The sequence below is a fragment of the Puma concolor genome, chromosome E3 (assembly GCF_028749965.1).
Source record: "Puma concolor isolate L17-30 chromosome E3, mPumCon1.1.hap2, whole genome shotgun sequence".
NCBI classification, from domain to species: domain Eukaryota; kingdom Metazoa; phylum Chordata; class Mammalia; order Carnivora; family Felidae; genus Puma; species Puma concolor.
Window position 1 is genome coordinate 15,061,280 of NC_141682.1, and position 15,841 is coordinate 15,077,120.

Genomic DNA, 15,841 nt, shown 5'->3' on the forward strand with positions numbered 1-15,841 from the left:
AGCCAGACTGATAGAGGAAGGCTAAAGGAGGCATGAACAACAAAGACAGAAAGTTCACGCAACCGGCATCCCTGAGGCCGTGCCATGTGCTTTCTTTGTCTCCTTTCCAGGGAGGTAGAAATAAGGGTAGATCTGTAATGGTTGCAGATCTGCCCTGGGGGGGCCGACGCCCAGATTTTGTTCAGGTGATCACGCGTCTGCCAGACTCACGAAAAATACGGTAGCGGAGCATGACAGGAGGGGTTCACTGAACAGGCACCCCTTGGGGAGACAGTAGGCATTATGGTGACCCAGTGGTGGGTCTAGGCAAGGTGTGAATGTCGGCAGAGAGGGGGCCGCTTTCCTACACGGACTCTGCCCTGGGCAGGTGGGGGGGGGTGCCAGGCGGCCTCCTCCCCTGGCCGGGCAGCGAAGGTTCCTCCCCAGGGCACGTGGCCAGGAGAACTGATTTGACAGGTCTACAAAATGACGTGACAGGTCTTCAAGATGCTCGATCTCTCCGTCACTCCCCAGATGCCAGGGAGCCGTGGCCATCTGAGAGGAAGGCCTCACTCGTGCTCCTCTGGGACCCAGTGGAATTTGTTTTCTGTGCTACCCGTGGTCATTAGCACGGCGTGGCCTGGGCTGAAGGGCCGGCCATAAATATGATGGACATTCAGAGGAAGGATGCTGTTCCTTGACTGTCTGAAAAAGAAGCTCCTTCGGGGTAATTACTCACACCTGTTTCACCTCAGCGCTCGGGTTTGGGCAAGTGGAGAAAGATCCTGTGCGGGACCTGCTCCAACTCCCTCATTTTACAGATGGGGAAACTGAGGCAGAGGACCTCCTCCAATGGGTCGAAGGGCTGAGAATAGGAGCCAGGTCTCTGACCCCCACTACTGTGCTTTTTGATATTCCAGACTATTCTTGCTGATGCAAATCTACCCCCTGCTCTCCGTCTCTCACACCTCCGATCTACGCTCACCTGAGTCGGCTTCTGAAAAAAACCACGAATCCCATCAGGACGCCCTGGTTCAGACTCACAACGGCTTCCCAACTCGTTGTGACGGCTGCGCACTCCCACCAATCCACCCCTGCCCTCCCTCCTGCCTCACTGCACTCGAGCCTCGCCAGCCGTCTTGCTGTTCTGGGCATATGCCAGCTTGTTCCCACCTCAGGACTTTGAACTTGCTGTTGCTTCTGCACAGAAAGCCATCCCCTCAGTTCTTCATAAAGCCTGCTCCACCTTCTCATTCCTTCCCGAGCCATTTCACCTCCTCCAGGAAGCCCGCCCTAACCAGCCATGCCCACGTAGCCCCCCGTCTCTATCCTATCACTCTGCCTTGTTTTCACCATAGCACTTAGCAGGAGATGACACTTATTGACCCGCTGATTCATTCACTGCCGACGCCCGAAAGCTGCCTGGCACATCGGAGGCTCTTAACTGTGGGTTGAATTACTGTGGTGAAGATGACTCCCGTGGCCGCCCCTTGGGCACCACACACCTTGGTTGGATGGCGTAATGGAATTTGATCAAAGCGTTCTGGCACCAGGCGGCCTCAGGAAAACACTTCACTTCCAGTGACGAAGTAAATACCAGAAACGGCTTTCCAGCTTCCGAGAGAACTCGGTGAGGAGTTTGGTTTGTGGCGGCCTCTCACATGTACCCTTGGGATTTGAAGGTGTCGCATTCCATGCTGTGACCCACACAGCTAATCACCAGAAAGGCCAGGAGCTTTGGCTCGCCCTGAGCCAAAGCGCTTGACTCTAAAACGCACTCGAGGACCCGAACCGTCGTGGATCTTCTTCCTTCTCCAGCTTTTTCTGCGTTCTGGTTTCTCAAACTGCTGCAGCCTCCCCCCAAACCCCCCTACTGGGAGGGCACGCTCAACCCATCCATCACTTGCCCAAACTAGCAGATTTGCAGCTTCTGATTGCAGAGTGAGGACTAGGACAGGACCACCCCGGCATGGAATCTGCTTTCTGGGGCATCTCGGAGAGAAACAATTGCTCGCTGAAGCGTGAACGATGAGCCAGCCCAGCCATTCCAGCAGCTTCCTCCCTGCATCCCAATCAAGTCACTGATCTGTTGAATTGGATAGGCTGACTGCAATTGCTAAATTGAAGGAATCAGAAGCAACTGGGCGGCACTTTCCCGAGTCATGAAACCCTCAAACTCAGCGCCCTCAGATTCTTGGCTCCTGCCCCGGTGCCTCCACATCCCCCCAGGGGCTCCCACGGGTAACTTCAATCCTTTCCTCCTCTACGATGTCTGTGCTTTTCAGCCCCTGCCCCCCCATCTACATGAGACCCTCAGCCATTACCTGGATGACTCCAGGAGCACCCTTGCTACGCTCCAGGCTCTGGACTGGTCCACCTTGTACAAATGGCCAGATTATCCTTTCTTCTTTTTTTTTTTTTTTAATTTTTTTTAACATTTTATTTATTCTTGAGACCGGGAGAGACAGAGCATGAACAGGGGAGGGTCAGAGAGAGGGAGACACAGAATCTGAAACAGGCTCCAGGCTCTGAGCTGGCAGCACAGAGCCCGACGCAGGGCTTGAGCTCACGGACCGTGAGATCATGACCTGAGCCGAAGTCGGCCGCTTAACGGACTGAGCCACCCAGGCACCCCTGGATTATCCTTTCTAAAACCAAGGTCTTGTCAGCTCAGCGCTATTGGTTTCGAGCGTCCTCACCTTCACATTCAAAGTCCATCAGAACCTGCCCAGCTTCTACTCATCCCTCAAGCCGTCTCCGCAAAGTCTTCTTTGATTCCTCCGGGGGTAGAAGTGCTTCCCCCTCTAAACTTGCACAAATGCCCGTGCATTTCTTTTGTGTCTCAGTCATCCATACTTTCTACCTTGCCTTGTCAGTGCCCATGGCTTCCCTCCTACACCTCTTTGTTCATCTCTGTGTTCGCCACACCGCCTTGCGCCCCACGCTGTTTAAATTTTTTTTTTTCAACGTTTTTATTTATTTTTGGGACAGAGAGAGACAGAGCATGAACGGGGGAGGGGCAGAGAGAGAGGGAGACACAGAATCGGAAACAGGCTCCAGGCTCCGAGCCATCAGCCCAGAGCCCGACGCGGGGCTCGAACTCACGGACCGCGAGATCGTGACCTGGCTGAAGTCGGACGCTTAACCGACTGCGCCACCCAGGCGCCCCGCGCCCCACGCTGTTTAAATAGATGCCATCAACACACGCTGGTGTTGACAATAGGTTCATTATTGTAAAGAGGTTCAGTGATCGCCCCAGATGAATACAATAGCTGCATCAGCAGCAGAAGGACGCCATTACCTCTTTCTGTCTTTTAGACATCATCAAGGTTTTCCTGAGAGGTCTATCTCATTTTAATATATATTCTTTTCATAGAGCTTTTAGATTTCTTTTTCTTTTTTTTAATTTTTAATGTTTATGTCTTTTTGAGAGAGACACAGAGTGTGAGCAGGGGCGGGGCAGAGACAGAGGGAGACACAGAATCCGAAGCGGGCTCCAGGCCTGGAGCTGTCGGCACAGAGCCCGACGCGGGGCTCGAACCCACGAACCATGAGAACGTGACCTGAGCTGAAGTCGACGCTCAACTGACTGAGCCACCCAGGCGCCCCAGTGCCTTTAGATTTCTAAGGTGTTTTCACATCTGTTACGGCATTTTATCTGCGTGCTAAGTCTTCCAAAATGTGGGTAAAAGCACACTGAATCACTGTAAATAAAATTTCCTTACAAATAAATATATACTAAGCGCTATTTGTGTGCTAGGCATTGTGCAGGGTACTAGGGGCCCGATGGTTAGCGGAGCTTGCAGGCTTATGACAGACAACAATTTCCATATTATGTGGTAAGTGCTCTAAGGGCAGCAGGCATACGTTTCTATAGGGGCATAGAGGAGGCACCCCTCTCCCAGAGGAAGTGAAAGCTAGGGACAATCTTGAAAGGCAAGTTGGGGGTTGAGGTTTGCAGTGTAGAAAAAAAGACACAGCCTCGGCTCAGGGATAAGAGAGAACCTAGCCTATTGGAACAACTGAAATTAATTCATTATCGCTAGAGAATCCAGAGTGGGATGGGAACGGCGAGTGACTGCCATTAGTTTTAGGGCAGTTATTAATACTCTCATCCTTACAACGTGGAAACTGAGACTCAAAGAAGGGAAGTCACTTATAAAGATCTAATGCACACCCCAAATTCTTTTGGGAAGACCCCTGTGGAATCTCCAATTCTAATCATAGTCTGGGTGCACACCAAGCTCACGCTGACACAGCCTTCTTATTTTCTCTCACTTTACATCAGAGAGTTCTTGAATCTTCTGATTTCTGTCACTATTCTTCCCTAAGAGAGTTATCAAAGGACATCAAAAGAATTCTGAAAGACTGAGAGAGGAGTCTTTACATGTACATCAGTTTGACTTTGGTCATTGGTTAAACATCTCTTTAAAATGCTTTTAGTGGGTAGCTATCGTTCAATAAATGTGTGTGGCAATGAAATGCCCCTAATCTTGTCACCACTTTTCATCGGCCCCAGCTAAAAAGAATGCACCATAATGCAAAAAAGAAATTTTTTTTTGTATGATGCTTCAGACTCTACAAATAACAATACAATAAAAAGAGAGATAGGTAACATTAATAGAACAGTCAGGTAATGTTCTAAATGCTTTGCAGTTAACCGCATTACAGCTCCAAGAGATGGGTTCTGTTAGCACCTTTCTTTACATTTGGAGGAAGACAGAGGCCCAGAGGAGTAAAAGAACTCACCCAAGGTTATAGGCTACGCACTGTTGACATCAGTAATCTGCACTTCATCACTTTGCTACATCTTCTGTAAAGACCAAACATTTGCAGGTCTATTGTATTTTTTAAAAAAGTTAAAAATTTTTTTTCAACTTTTTATTTTAATTTTATTATGTAATTCGTTTCAAGTTAGCTAACAGAGAGTGTATGCAGTGTGCTCTTGGCTTTGGGAATAGATTCCCCTGATACATCACTTACATACAATACCCAGTGGTCGTCCCAACAAGTGCCCTCCTCCATGCCCGTCACCCATTTTCGGCCTCCCTTTGCCGTCCACCCCCATCAACCCTCAGTTTGTTCTCTGTAGTTAAGGGTCTCTTATGGTCTGCCTCCCTCTCTGTTTATAACTATTTTTTGCCTTCCCTTCCCCCATGGTCTTCTGTTAAGTTTCTCAAATTCCACATATGATTGAAAACATACGATCCCTTTCTTTCTCTTACAGACTTATTTCACTTACCATAACGCCCTCCAGTCCTATCCATGTTGTTGCAAATGGCAAGATTTCGTTCTTTTTCATTGCTGAGTAGTATTCCATTGTGTGTGTGTGTGTGTGTGTGTGTGTGTGTGTGTGTGTGTGTGTCACAGCTTCTTTATCCATTCATCAGTTGATGGGCATTTGGCCTCTTTCCATAATTTGGCTATTGTTGATAGTGGTGCTATTTATTTTTGAGAGAGAGAGAGAAAGAGAGAGAGAGAGGGAGTGTGTGTGTTGGGGGGGGATTGGGGGAGGGGCAAGAGAACGAGACAGGACCTGAAGCAGGCTCCACCCTTCAGCATAGAGCCCAACGCAGGGCTCAAACTCACGAACCATGAGATCATGACCTGAGCCGAAGTCAGACGCTTAACCAACTGAGGCACCGAGGTGCTCCTCTATTTTTTTTTCTGATATTATCAACTATGAGAGTCAAGGCAGAGGAAACATTATAAACACCTCGTTTTTGGTATATTTTAGAAACTGAGGTTCTGACACACACTGTGGCTTGCCCATAGCCACTCATCTGATTTCTTGGCCTTCACGGCCCCCTCACCGGCCTCATCTATCCTGTCTGTTGGTATATGAGGAGACATTTGGGCTTTTTCTGCAGTTGTGTGAAGAAAGGAAAGCCTTTCCATAGGCAGGTACCCAAGTTGGGTAGAAGCAGGAACCCCCTGGAAGCTTCTTTATTAATAATGATGATGAGAGAAGTGATGCCTTACATGCAGGTAGCACTTTTTAACTATTTTCAGTGCATCTCTATATGTATTATCATGTCTACTCCTCCCAATGTCCTTGGGGGGTGACTAGAAGTTGGATTTTTTTTAACCCATCTGGTTAGGCGAGGAAACCAGAACAGAGGTTTCATAACTTGCTGAATGAATTTATTCACAACAGTGTGGTCGACAAAGAGTTGTCTTAACATGTGGGCGAGGATCTAAAGCGAACAAGGAAATGAGCCCTGAGGTGTCTGGGGGACAGGTTTCCAACTAGAAGAAGACATAAGTGCAAAGGCCCTGGGGCGGGTACCTGCTTGATGTGTCTGAGGAACACGCAAGAAGCCAGAGTGGTTACAGCAGAGAGCAGAAGCTAAGGGTAGCAGAGGCACGCCAGGCAGGATTTCAGCTTTTAGAAAACACAAGGGGGAGCAAAAGAGTGACACGAGCTGTCTCACACCGCGACTTCAAGTCTGGTTATATTAGTAAAGGTCGGCAGGCAACGGCGGACACAGGAAGACCAGCGAGGAGCTACTGCACTAATTCAGGCAACAGACAGTGGTGGCTTGAACCAGGAGGAGAAGGGGGAGAAATAGCCAGATACTGGATTTGACACTCCCCCCCCCCCCCCGAGGAGGGTTAGAAACATAACACCTTTCAGGAGGGCCTGGGGGCTCAAGACTGAAATCCACTGTGCGGTCTGGCGCCCAGGCTTGCCGAGGGGCTGGAGACGGAACATGACAAAGTGGTGACATCCAAGAGAGGGTGTCATAGGAGTCTGGGGTTCAGAAGAAGTGTCTGAGCGTATGAATCTGGGAGACTTCAGCATATACAGGTATTATCATGGAGGTCATCAGTGACCTCGACTGGAGCTTTATTACAGAGTAGGAGCAGGAATGGAAGTCCGTCCCATCAGAGTGGACTCAGGAGTCAAGGTGAGGACAGACTGGATGGCAGTGAGGGAGTCCAGACTACTCTTTGGAGGGTTATCCACGGAGGGCAGAAGAGAAATGAGTTATGAGCCGGAGGTGGCGGGGGGGGAGGGGTGGACAGGGTTTCATTTGTTCTTTTCAGGACGAGAGTTGTCCTAGAAGGTTTGTATCCTAATAGGATGACGCGGTGGAGAGAGAGGGGCCGACGCACATTTGACGTATGTTCGCTCGTGAAGCCTCAAGATGCTCAAGGAGATGGCCACAACTCCCACTTTATGAGCGAGGAGCGGAAGTTAGCGAATTTGGAGATTGCACAGTAAAACGGCCCAGCTGGGGTTCAGACCCGGGTCTACCGGACCTCAAGATGAGTGCTTTCCCACTGTTCTGTGTGGGACGTGGAACATGGCACATCGGTTTCTTCGGGTTCAAAAAACCAATCAATGTGGGGTCTGTACCTAAGGTGGACCTAAGGGTTTGAGGGTACCCAGGCTCAACGGGCCCAGAATGCTTTGGGGCTCAGGAGAGCCACCTAAGCTGCAGCCAAGTTCTAGCAAACCCTAGGATATACTTAATGCCGAATAGGCGGGCGGCCCGCCCTGGGAGGAGGGTGAGAAATACAACATCTTTCAGGAGGGCCCGGGGGCCCAAGCCTGAAATCCACTGTGCAGTGTGGCAGCCGGGTGGGTGGTCCCAGACGAGCCCAGAGCAGGCGGTATGGCTGAAAACCCCCCGCCTAGGAAGGGAAGACGGAGCGGGCCGCATCTCTGGAATGCCAACAGCAGGAAAGAACTCCTGTGAAGGATGGGATGATTGGAACACGTATGCATGCTGCAGGGAAGAAAACTGCAACCGGGAGAGACTGCAGATAAGAATGTCTGAAAATTTTATGACTCTGTGTTATTCCAACTCAAAGTCTTGATTGAACTTAGCAATGCAGATCCGGTGAGCCAGGAGCATTTATATTTCATATTTTGAGAGCTGGTCCCTTCGTTTCTCTTCACGGGGAGCTTTATGAATTGGCGGAAGGTGAGGAAAGCTAAATGAGACACTGAAAGCGACGGTGCAATTAATCATCTTGTTTTTATCGCCGCGAAAGTCGTGGCTTGGACACTGGCGGAATCTAGCAGCCACTCCCGGCTCTGATCGACAATCCCCTTTCATTTTCCGTGCAAGAATTTTGATTTATTCTTTTTGGTGAGGTTGATAGGAGGGAGGTGGGCCTGTGACTCTTTGATTCATGGTTAACGCGAAAATTTTTCTTGACTGCAAGAAATTGAACATTATTGATTCTGGAAAGATGAAAACATGAAGACATCTGATATAAAAGCAGAAAGGTCAAAGCCACAAAGGTCTGAGAAAGAAAACAAAGACAGCCTTTCGCAGGAGGGAACTTGGGCATGAAATACTTCACCCTCCAGAAGCTCAAACCCCCGGAAGCCACCACCTTCACACCTCGACGTTCCCCGCCCCCTACACCACTGCGGAGCCCTCAGCTTCCGTTACCGGGATTCTCACGGAAAACCCGAGATGTTTTCTCAGCTCACCGGTCACAAGCCCCACCCCCGATTAAGCATCTTCAGTTCGCAGACATCTGAATGCACTGTGCAGCGGGGTGACTTAGGCGGAAATGAGCAGGTGGATTCTTTGGATTTCTGGTGTTGCTGGTGTTGTGGATTATTTGAACAGGGGAGGGAACAAGGGAGGTGTTTCATTTTAAGGCCAGGAAAGGTTGCTGTGACATGGCATGGTGCATTCGGTGTTTGGGAGGCTGGGGAGGTGGCACGGACTGACTGCTGTCCCTGTCACTGCACCCGCACTGCCGGCAGTGGATCTTTCTTCACTGCTACCTAGTGTTCCAGAGAATGAGCAAGCCACCATTTAGTCTTCACTATTTTTTTTTTATTTTCTTTTAAATTTTTTTAAGTTTATTTATTTTCAGAGAGAGAGAGAGAGCGGGGGAGGGGCAGAGAGAGAGGGCGAGAGAGAGAACCCCAAGCAGTCTCTTCACTGCCAGCGTGGAGCCCGATGTAGGATTTGAACTCACGAACCCTTGAGATCGTGACCTGAGCTGAAATCAAGTGTCGCGCTGTTTAACTGACGGACCCACCCAGGTGCCTCTCTTCGCTATTTTTTTTAAATTTTTTTTTTTTTTCAACGTTTATTTATTTTTGGGACAGAGACAGAGCATGAACGGGGGAGGGGCAGAGAGAGAGAGGGAGACACAGAATCAGAAACAGGCTCCAGGCTCTGAGCCATCAGCCATCAGCCCAGAGCCTGACGCGGGGCTTGAACTCCCGGACCGCGAGATCGTGACCTGGTTGAAGTCGGACGCTTAACCGACTGCGCCACCCAGGCGCCCCTCTCTTCGCTATTTTTAAAAAATGTTTATTTATTCATTTTTGACACAGGGCGAGCACAACACGGGGAGGGACAGAGAGAGAGGGAGACACAGAATCCGAAGCAGGCTCCAGGCTCCGAGCTGGCAGCACAGAGCCCGTGCGGGGGCTCGAACTCACGAACCACGAGATCATGACCTGAGCCCAAGTCGGAGGCTCAACCGATGGAGCCCCCCCCAGGCACCCCTGTTCTTCACTTGTTGATGGCTATCTGGGTGGTCTCCAGTTAGAGCTGGGAGGGTACTGTTTTGAATACTGGCAGCTCATGGACCTTGGCGCTCTGTGCGCTCTCCTCTGTAAGGCACGCAATGGGAGAGGGATTCTCAGGCACCGGTATGCGTGCCGTTAAGATGGAGTGCCAACCCGTTTTCCAAAAACTGCATACCCGCGCTGGTAGGAAATGACTCTGGCTGCTCCTTGTCCTTGCCCACGCAGGTAAGTGCGCAGTGGTGTTTCATTATGATTTCTTTATTGATATTTTTATCCAGCTTTACTAAGGTATACTTGACACGAAGTGGGGAGTCTGGATGAGTGCATATACCCGTGCGACTACCACCCTGTCGCACACACATGCACACACACATACGTGGTTCTGGTGAGTTTTATTCTTGGTGTTACACACAGTTCCGTAAACCTGATTGGCTCATGGTCTTTTCTGAAGGCCTGAGAGACTATTATAACCATCACCATAATCAGGATACCAAGAAGTTCCTTCATCTCCCTAAATAGTTTTGAGTAAACCTTTGCAGTAAAGCCCTCCCCTCACCCCCAAGTCCTGACAACCACTCCTCTGCTGTTCCTATAATCCTATCTTTTCCAGAATGTCCTATAAATGGAATCATACAATATCTTTTTTAAGACAAACTTTTTTCATTCAGCCGAAAGCCTTTGAGATTCACTGACATTCCTACATATATTAAAATTTACTCATTTTTTTTGTTGCTGAGCAATATTCCATGTTTTCCATGGTACCACAGTTTATCTGTTTACCAGCTTATAGATAATGTAGGTCATTTCCAGTTTTGGACAATTGTGAAAAGAGCTGCTATAAACGTTCATGCACAAGTCACAACTCGTGTGTGTGCATAGATTTCTTCCTTCCTTCCTTCCTTCCTTCCTTCCTTCCTTCCTTCCTTCCTTCTTTTCTTTTCTTTCTTTCTTCCTCCCTCCCTCCCTCTCTCTCTTTCTTTTTCTTTCTTTCCCTTTCTTTCTTTCTTTCTTTCTTTCTTTCTTTCTTTCCCTTTTCTTTTTCTTTTCTTCCTTCCTTCCTTCCTTTTCCTTCCTTCCTTCCTTCCTTCCTTTTCCTTCCTTCCTTCCTTTCTCTTTCTTTCTTTCTTCCTTTCTCTTTCTTTCTTTCTTTCTTTTCTTTCTTCTTTCTCTGAAGTAGGCTTTACACCCAGTGCAGGGCCCAATGTAGAGCTTGAACTCATGACCCTGAGGATCAAGACCTGAACTGAGATCAAGAGTCCAACATTCAACTGACTGAGCCACCCAGGCACCCCAAGAGTTCTAATTCAACTAGGGTAAATTCTGAACGGGGGTGTTGGATCATATGTTAATCTTATGCTCGACTGTGTTTGAAAATGCCCAACTGTTTTGGCAGTAAAGTGGCTGTGCCATTTTACATTCCATGAGCAACATGTAAGAGTTCCAATGGTTCTGAATGCTCACTGACATTTAGTGTTATCAGGGTGTTTATTGCCTTGTTTCATCTGTTTGTTTTAATTTAGGCAATCTGACAGGTGTACCTCCCTGTGGTTTTAACTGCATCCCCCTCTAATGACTCATGATATTGAGTATCTTTTTTCCCTCTGCTTATTCACCATCCACATCTCTTCTTTGGTGAAGTGCCTGTTCACATGTTTTGCCCATTTTTGCATCGGGATGTTTGTTTACTCACTGTTGATTTTTGAAAGTTTCTTTGTATATTCTGAATAGGAACCCCTTTTGGGATGTGTAATTTACAGATATTTTCTCCCACTCCACTTTCCTTTTCATCCTTTTAACAGTATATTTATTTATTAATTTTTTTTTTACAAAGCAAGAGCTTTTGATTTATTTTCATAATTTTTTTTTCTGTGGAAGTACATTGGCATAAAATTTTCTATTAGTTTCCAGGTACACATTTTACTGATTTGATTTTTTTTTTTTTTTACATTATGAAATGATCCCCGTGAAAAGTCCAATTACCATCTGTCACTACACAAAGTTATTACAATATTATTGACTATATTCCCTCTGTTGTACTTTACACCCTTGAGACTTCCTAATTTTATGACTGGAATCCCGTTCACCTATTTCTTTTTTTTTTTTTTTAATTTTTTTTTTTAACATTTATTTATTTTTGAGACAGAGAGAGACAGCACATGAGCAGGGGAGGGTCAGAGAGAGAGGGAGACACAGAATCCGAAACAGGCTCCAGGCTCTGAGCTGTCAGCCCAGAGCCCGATGTGGGGCTCGAACTCACGGACCACGAGATCATGACCTGAGCTGAAGTCGGATGCCCAACCGACTGAGCCACCCAGGTGCCCCACCCTTCACCTATTTCATCCATATTCCGCTAATCCCCTCTCCTCTGGTACCCACCACTTGCTTTTCTGTATCTATGGGGCCATTTCTGTTTTGTTTTGTTTGTTCATTTGTTTTCAAAATTCCACACCGAAGTGAATCATATGGTATTTGTCTTTCTCTGCCTGATTTCACTCAGCATTGTATTGTCTAGGGTCGTCCATGTTGTCACAAATGCAGGATTTCATTTTTTTTTTTTTTGGCTGAATATTATTCCAGTGTGTGTTTGTGTGTATATGAAAAATGCTGTCGTGAACATGGGGGTGATAAAGCTCTTAGAATTGTTATTTTTATTTTTCTCAGGTAATTACCCCGAAGTGGAATTGCTGGATCATGTGGTAGGTGTATTTTTAACTTTTTGAGGCACCTCCGTACTGTTTCCTGGTTCATTCCTACCAACAGTGTACTGAGGCTCCTTTTCTCCACAGTCTCACCAACACTTGTTATTTTTCATCTTTTTTTCTTTAAATGCTTATTTATTTTTGAGACAGAGCGAGCAGGGGAGGGTCAGAGAGAGAGGGGAGAAGAGAATCCCAGGCAGGCTCCACACTGTTAGCACAGAGCCCGATGCAGGGCTCGAATTGTGAGGTCATGACCTGAGCTGAAACCAAGAGTCAGAAGCATAACCGACTGAGCCACCACGGCTTCCCTCCGTTTTGTCGTTTTTGATATTAGCCAATCCGACCAGTGTGAGTTGGTATCTCACTGTGGTCCTGATTTGCACTAAAAGTTTTACTTTTGATGAGATCCAATTCCCTTTTATTTTCTTTTATGGCTTGTGCTCTTGGTGTCATATCCACGAACTCTTTGCCCAATCCAAGGTCATGGAGGTCTTTGCCCAATACCAAGGCCACAAGTTCTGATTCACTCCCTACGGTTCCAATATCGGTTAGTTTGCAAAGCCTCTACAGTGCTATTCAGATGTGCCCTGGGTGTGTGCAATCCACTGGCCAGTCTACAACCTGGGTGATTGTCTACACTGTGAATCTGTCCTCAAAGCCTTTGGTATGCTGTTCAGAATCAGACCTATGCGTGTGCAACCTGAGTGTGAGCCCACAAGTTCATATGACTTTATGGACTTGCTTTCCAAGGTCTGTCTTCCATGTGTGCTCAGGGCCCCCCCTTCCTGGCCTTCTGGCTAAACAGTGGGGCTTTAGCTTCCAAGCTCTGCCATATACTTTCCACAGCCGGTTCTGCAAGGAATGACAGAGAAGACACAGAGAGGGGGAAATGCAACCAGCTGGATGGTAGAGGAAACAGAAAGGACAGCAAGGATTCCTCCCAGGGCCCTGGCATGAAGGCTTAGGCACCACGAGGCTGGCACTTTTGCAGCCTCCTCTGCAGCAGGGCCTGGTTTGGGTGCTGGGGCAGAAGACAACGGAAAACATACGAAAAAAATATCCCCTACTCTCTATGTCCCAAAGGGGCCTGTTTCCCCTTCCACAGACCAAAACAAAAGAAGGATTCTCCCGAGGGTCTTAACTTTCTGCCCCTCGTGTGCGCTTTGGAGGCTTGGGGATAGCTTTGAGTCTGAGCTTGGGGGACATCGGAGAATAAGAATGACAGGCAAGTCGCTGTCAGTTCAGTGGCACTTTGAGCTCCCCAATCCACCTGCTGGTGTTTACTTCTCCGAGTTCACAGATAGCTGCTCCCTGGGCATTATGCTGTTACATTGTGTGAGTGCTCTCTCCTTGCTCAGAACTAGAACGTCTCTCACTGTGAACTGAGTTTGCCTTTACCTGACGACTGATAATCTTCCTAGAAGTCTGTCGGTTATTTGAACCTACTCTTTCGTGAAGTGCTTCTTCAAGCCTTTGCCTATTTTTCTATGGGGCCACCTGTATCTGGCTTCTTGGTTTCTTAGTTATTCTTTATATATTTTGGAGATGTCCTTCTATGTATGTCTGTGTACATATGCATGTGTGGAGATAGATGGAACTATGTTCTCCCAATCTGTGACTTGTCTTTTTACTTGCCTTAATGGTGTCTTTGCATGAACTGACTTCATTTTTTTTTTTAATGTTTATTTATTTTTGAGAGACAGAGAGAGACAGAGCACAAGTGGGGAAGGAGCAGAGAGAGAGGGAGACACAGACTCTGAAGCAGGCTCCAGGCTCTGAGCTGTCAGCACAGAGCCCGATGCGGGGCTTGAACTCACGAAATGCGAGATCACGACCTGAGCCAAAGTCGGCGCTTAACCGACGGAGCCACCCAGGCACCCCTCACTTCATTTTTAATATAGTCCTAATCATCAATCTTTTCCTCTATGGTTAGCGCTTTTCGTATCCTACTTAAAAAGTCTCTGCCTCCCCAAGGTCACAGGGATATCTCCCAGTTTCTTTTTTAAAAGCTTCATTGTTTTTCAGTTAGCAATAATTGCATCTCGGACAAACCTCATTGGCTCCCATACTGCCAGTGCACAAAGCTGTAGAAGCCTTATTATTTCCACTTTTCACATTGAGACTTATAATTTACCTCGAGTTGATACTTGTTTATAGAATAAGATAGGGGCCCAGATGTAACCCGTTGACATCTTTGGAAAGGCCGTCTTTCCTTCACTGCATTGTAGTCTCTCCATTGCCATAAATGAACTAATCGTATTCTTCACATGGGTCTGTTTCTACACCTTCTGTTTTGTGCCATATGCTTTGTTTCATTCTTGCCCTGGGAACCAAGCCAGGCCATGAGACAGAAGTGGTGGAGAAGCCATACCATACAGAGGGACAATAAAGGCATCTGACCCTCCCCTCAGTTCACTGGTGCTACACCCCAGTTTGCTCCTGTCCATGGCTCCACTCTCCTTTCCGTGGACACTTGTTTAAAAACACCTAGTCTTGGGTGAGTCAGTTGGTTGAGCGTTGACTCTTGGTTTCAGCTCAGGTCCTTATCTCACAGGTGGTGGGAGAGCTCTGTGCCGGGCTCTGCACTGACAGCATGGAGCCTCCTTGGGATTCTCTCTCTCTCTCTCTCTCTCTCTCTCTCTCTCTCTCTCTCTCCCTCTCTCTGCCACTCCCCTGCTTGCACACACGCACTTTCTCTTTCTCAAAATAAATAAACATTTAAAAAATTAAAATAAAAACGCCTATGTTTGTGACTTGGGAAATACATAGGTTAATTTTCCCCTGGGTAATAAGCATCCTTTCCATGTAGATGATGCTTAAATCCACCAGAACAGTGGAGCTTTTCATATCGGGCCTTCCATGGAGAATTGCGTATTCTATAATCAGTGGTTTCCATGGCATGGATCACTGGATTGGGGGTAATCTGTTGTCAGGAGTCACAAGCCAGCAGCAGAGAGTGGGGATGAGGTCAGTCCTAGGGAAGAGTCCTATACCTCCTGATCGACATTAGTGAACTTAGAGTTGGGCTTCTCACCCTGCTCTCATCCTGGCCCATCTGAAAACAACTCAGTGAGACCCCTGTGGATAGTCTTCCCATTTGTCAGGGGTCTTATTGGTTGTCCCAGAGATACCTGGAATATACAGTTCTGGAGAGAAGGGAAGACCCTTTGACTTCTCCTCATGAGGACTTGACTCTCCCACCCATCTTAGGAAATTGCCAAATCCATGAAAACAATAGTCTCGATTCTCCAATCCTCTGCCGATGGTCCCCTACTAAAGGCACTTTGAGACAACTTGCTCAACCTTTGGAACTGACCTGACCCATCACCGTGTACCTAGACAGGCTCTGTTTCCCACCCAACCTCAAAATAGACATTGCCCGCTGCATCTTCTTGACTGAGAAATTAGACCCTCAGGTCACTTCCCTACAAGTTGCCTGACCATCCATATTGGCTTTCTCTATGATGGGTGACCTTCATATGAGGGTTAAGCCTTCAGATGCTTCTACTCTGGGGGGCTTATAAGTCATAAAAGATGAGGATGGGCTGCTCGATCTAAAGCAACCCACTCTGTGGAAAGCTGTGGCATTGTCTGAAGTTAGGATAAATGGAAACCTGAATGATTTGCCCGCCTCCTTTTTAATCAGATT

At 47.5% G+C, this 15,841-nt stretch overlaps 1 protein-coding gene and 1 pseudogene across 4 annotated transcripts in view; both read right to left on the reverse strand.

Moving 5' to 3' along the window:
* The window catches only part of CALN1 (calneuron 1), a 536,504-nt gene that overhangs the window by 137,748 nt on the left and 382,915 nt on the right, over positions 1–15,841 (reverse strand). The gene's annotated exons all lie outside the window — the stretch shown is intronic.
* LOC147572986 (U4 spliceosomal RNA) lies at positions 14,173–14,278 on the reverse strand (annotated as a pseudogene).